Below are 5,480 nucleotides of genomic sequence, written 5' to 3' on the forward strand. Positions count from 1 at the left end.
TCTTCTTCTCCTTCTCCTTCTTCTTCTTCTTCTTCTTCTTCCTACTCCTCCTCCTCCTCCTCTTCTTCTTCTTCTTCTTTTTTTCTCTTCTTCATCTTCTTCCTCTTCTTCTTCTTCCTCCTCTTCCTCCTCTTCTTCTTCCTCTTCTTCCTCTTCTTCTTCTTCTTCTTCTTCTTCTTCCTGCAAAACTTGATGGTCAAAGTCTGGAGTTATAACAGAAGAAGTCTGGAGTTGTAATAAGTTATTAAAAATAAAAAAGAGGTGCAATGCTCGTTAATTTGCTTCAAGCCTTTCGGAATAGTGTAAACTACACTGCGCATAGCTCCATGCAGTCTACCGTATTCCTGAAGGCTTGAAGCTAAGCAACGTGAGCATTGAGCCTCTTCTTCATCTTCTCTGCACTCAGGGCTTATAAACCGCTCTTAGTCCCTCTCACTTCGCGAGGTGGGACTAAAAAACAGCTTGCCATAACCTCATAAACCCGAATACTTCGAAAGAGATTGTCCAGTTTGTAAACGAAGTGCTTTTCAATTTCCAAGTCATTTAGTTCTCAAAACAAATCATTAAATGCATGAAAAATAGCAAATGAAGGCATAAACAGTTGAAAGTTGATGGCGTCGCTTTGAATGGTTCATACTGAACGCAAAAAATATAAGAGCATTTAGATCATGATCTTATATTTCTTTACAGTCTAAATTGTCAATATGATCTTATAACATCAAAAATACTTTGATCATCAATGATCTTTGTGTGTACAATCTGAATTGTCAATATGAGTCATCAACGATTTATAAACCGATGAAGACTCATATTGCGGCCACAAATTCTACACATAGAGTTCAATGAAGACCAAGTGCTTGTGATAGTTTGAGAAATAACATATTTAAGGTGGTAAAAGGCTTGTTAGGGGAGCGAGGTGGGACTAAAAATAGCTTGCCATAACCTCATTAGTACCGGTTCGTGGTACGAGCCGGCACTAAATGGTGATGGTGGGGCCATAGCCTGACCGCAGGCTGACACAGCCTCTTTAGTACCGGTTTGTGGCATGAACCGGTACTAAAGGTTCGCCACGAACCGGTGCTATTGATCGCCGCCACGAACCAGCACTAGTGTACACATTAGTGCCGGCTGAAATTCCAACCGGCACTATTGTGCTTCACATTTGACCCTTTTTCTATTAGTGTTGCCGCGACGACTCTTGGTCATCCGGCCCATAGCATATCCCTTGAGCCCTTCGAAGATGCCCTTCAAGAACTCAAATCCATCGTGCGCTGGCCCCATGGTGGGCGCCAACTGTCGTGGAATTGTCACGTCAGATGTCCTAAGGAACGGACTTTGTCGTGGAGCCATCACAACTAGGAAGCTTGAAGGGGTTAATCGGGACAAGAGACACGAGGTTTATACTGGTTCGGCCCCTTACGGTGAAGATAAAAGCCTGCGATCCAGTTTTGAGTGGGATTGCTTATGTCTCGATCACCAGGGAACAAATCGCTTGACCTAGCTCTCGAGTTGTTGTTACTTGCCCTGAACTGCCGCCGGGTCGTCCCTTTATATACAGAGGTCGACGCCCTGCGTCTCTACAGAGTCCCGGCCGGCTTATAAACAGTATCCGGCTCGGTCTCTTAATATTTCTTGCCTTACAATACAAGTCACACCTATACGGCGGTTTATCACTACGGGCCTTAAGCTGCCTCTGGGCCTTGGGCCCTTACTAAGCCGCCGTCTTCAACCTTGAGCGTTGGGCTTCAAGAATGCTTATAGGTATAACCCAGCCCCTCCTGGTGGGTCATACCTAATAGTTATATCCCCAACAGGAGAGGAAAACAAGAGGCAAATGGCAAATAATGTAAATGCGACGGAGATGAGTTTGTGATGGGTACTTGGTATGTCTTGACTTGAGCGAAGACCTCCCCGGCAACGGCGCCAGAAATCCTTCTTGCTACGTCTTGAGCTTGCGTTGGTTTTCCTTGAAGAGGAAAGGGTGATGCAGCACAGTAGCGTAAGTATTTCCCTCAGTTTTTGAGAACCAAGGTATCAATCCAGTAGGAGGCTCCTCACAAGTCCCACGAACCTACACAAACAAACAAAGAACTCGCAACCAATACGATAAAGGGGTTGTCAATCCCTTCACGGCCACTTGCGAAAGTGAGATCTGATAGAGATAATATGATAAGATAAATATATTTTTGGTATTTTATAATATAGATGCAAAAAGTAAAGATGCAAATAAAAGTAGATTGAAAGCTTATATGATAAAAGATAGACCCGGGGGCCATAGGTTTCACTAGTGGCTTCTCTCAAGATAGCATAAGTATTATGGTGGGTGAACAATTGATAGAAAAGCTAATAATTATGAGATTATCTAGGCATGATCATGTATATAGGCATCACGTCCGTGACAAGTAGACCGACTCCTGCCTGCATCTACTACTATTACTTCACACATCGACCGCTATCCAGCATGCATCTAGAGTATTAAGTTCATAGGAACAGAGTAACGCATTAAGAAAGATGACATGATGTAGAGGGATAAAATCAAGCAATATGATATAAACCCCATCTTTTTATCCTCGATGGCAACAATACAATACATGCCTTGCAACCCTTTCTGTCACTGGGTAAGGACACCGCAAGATTGAACCTAAAGCTAAGCACTTCTCCCATGGCAAGAAAGATCAATCTAGTAGGCCAAACCAAACCGATAATTCGAAGAGACTTGCAAAGATAACTCAATCATAGATAAAAGAATTTAGAGAAGATTTAGGTATTTCTCATAGATAGACTTAATCATAAACCCACAATTCATCGGATCTCGACAAACACACCACAAAAAGAGCTTACATCGAATAGATCTCCACAAGAGAGGGGGAGACCATTGTATTGAGATCCAAAAAGAGAGAAGAAGCCAACTAGCTAATAACAATGGACCCGAAGGTTTGTGGTAAACTACCCACAACTCATCAGAAGGGCTATGGTGTTGATGTAGAAGCCCTCCGTGGTCGATTCCCCCTCCGGCGGAGCACCGATGAAGGCTCCAAGATGGGATCTTGCGGATACAGAAGGTTACGGTGGCGGAAATATTTCTTCGGTGGCTCCCTGGATGTTTTCGGGGTAGGTAGGTATATATAGGAGGAAGAAGTACGTCGGTGGCCGCTCGAGGGGCCCAAGAGACAGGGGCGCGCGCCCAGGAGGGGTGGGCGCGCCCTGCTATCTCCTGGCCGCCTCGATTGCTTCTTGACTTGCACTCCAAGTTCTCCGAATCACGTTTGTTCCAAAAATCACGCTCCCGAAGGTTTCATTCCATTTGGACTCCGTTTGATATTCCTTTTCTTCGAAATACTGAAATAGGCAAAAAAACAGCAATACGGGTTGGGCCTCCGGTTAGTAGGTTAGTCCCAAAAATGATATAAATGTGTAAAATAAAGCCCATAAACATCCAGAACAGGTAATATAATAGCATGGAACAATCAAAAATTATAGATACGTTGGAGACGTATCAGCCGCTGCCCGTAAGGCCCGGCGAGGTAGAGGTGGATGCCCTGGACGGCAATGACGAGGTCATTAAGGATGCCGATGATCTCCGCCGGGGAGTAGACGGCGGCCTGCGGCGCGGGAAGGGGCGGCGACTGGCCGGTGGAGGGCCCCGCGGTGGAGTAGATCGGCGCGGTGGAAAGCGCTAGCGGCGCGGTGGAGAGCGGCGCTGTGGAGAGGGCGGCGGTGGTGGACAGCGGCGCGGTGGGCAGCGGTGGGGTGGGTGGTGGAGCAGACATGATTGGACCCAAGCTACCTGATACCAAATTAGTAGGAGCTGGGACCCTACCGGGTCTAGGGCGTAGGTCATAGGGGAAGGAGGGGTCTGGACGTGGCGAAGCTCGCGGTCGCCGGCGGCAAGGCGCCCTCGTGCGCGAGAGGGAGAGGCGGCGGCGGCGCAAGAGGCTGCTAGGGTTAGGTCTCCCGGCTCCCTAAGGGAAGCCGAGCAAATAATGATTGCTTCTTTGCTTGCTTAGATCGATACATCTCCTCTCCTTATATAGAGATGTTTACTTGACTCCTAAGCAAACGATCCTAATAACGATAAGATAATTGGGCTAAGCCCCTAATAACAATAAGATAACTTGAACCTTAATTCACTGGGCTAAGTCCCTAATATGCCGGTCATAACACGTGTAAACTCTGGGTTGCTTAATGAAATGCACACATAGACATTTCAGCTTGTGGCTTCATGCCATTTGCTCATCAGGACGCTTGCAAAGTACATATTTGAAGCCTTGTTCCCTGATTGGTAGGTTCTTCTCATGTACTAATTCACAGTATTACTGGGCAATGCGATAGGTGCCTCCTTGCAAATATCCGCTGTCGACTGCTTGCGTCATATGCAATGTTCAAGTCACAATGCAATGGGTGTGCGCTGCGTACAGCATCAACAACAGCAGACAAAAAAAAAAGTTGAAGACCAAAAATTTGTTTTAGGTGTGAAGAGAGAAGGATTTGGGTCTCCTATTTTTATTTTTTTTTGCATTTCCAACGGATCAAAAACTGAAAGAATATATGTTATAGCTAGTAATATTCATGGCAACTTACAACTCAATGTAAAATTATCTATTGTAGCTATTAATATTCACTACATATACCACAACTAAATCATATTAAAAACTGAACAAAAAAATTCCTTTGCGGCATTTCACCGGACACGTTGGGTGTGATGGCCTTACTTTCATTTTTGGCCAATCGAGATCAACGGCGACGGAAGGGAGCCTGGAAGCCGAGTGGAGCCGCGCCTTGCGCGGCTCCTATTTGAGCTCGGTGGCGAGGGATGGCCGGTTCTATAGGCAGAATAGAACCGGCCATCTTGAGGCGGTGGTGACAGCTAAGGAACAGTTGGAATCGACGCGGCATGGCAATTGTGTGGCGATCTCGGCAGGCATCGGGGCGGCCATGGCGGACGTCGTCGACGGGATGGGACGGTGCGGTGTTCTATTATTATTTTTTGGCCGCCTGCTAAAAGAGACCCAAATATACCACTCCTATAGCAATTTTTTTGGTTTCTATCTGGAGGCTTCTAGAGCCTTTTTCGACCCTAAAATCGAAAATAGATCGGTTTTTTTCTGTCGTCATCACATCTACTTTTTTTTCTATGTTGTCGGAGATGCTATTAAGGACCGCGAGTTTGCCCCCTCAAAAAAGACCGCGAGTTTGCTTGATTGGGTGAACGTCTGCAATCTCGAGTCTACAAGAAAAGAAACAAGTGTGCGATTTATCTTTTTTCTTGAGCGGTTTATCCGGATGGAGTATTTTCGAAATATAAAGAAAGATGGAAGAAGAAGGAAGGAAAAGGAAGCCCGCCCGAGCTGCGCGTGGGGCTTTGATGGGCCGGCCCGGCCCAGCCGCCTTACTTGCATGCATGCGGCCTGTGGGGCGTTGATGGGCCCAGCGGCCTTACACGACCTGTGTGTGGCTCCTCCCTTTCTCTGCGCCGCTCG

Source organism: Triticum dicoccoides, chromosome 4A (genome assembly GCF_002162155.2).
Source record: "Triticum dicoccoides isolate Atlit2015 ecotype Zavitan chromosome 4A, WEW_v2.0, whole genome shotgun sequence".
NCBI lineage: Eukaryota > Viridiplantae > Streptophyta > Magnoliopsida > Poales > Poaceae > Triticum > Triticum dicoccoides.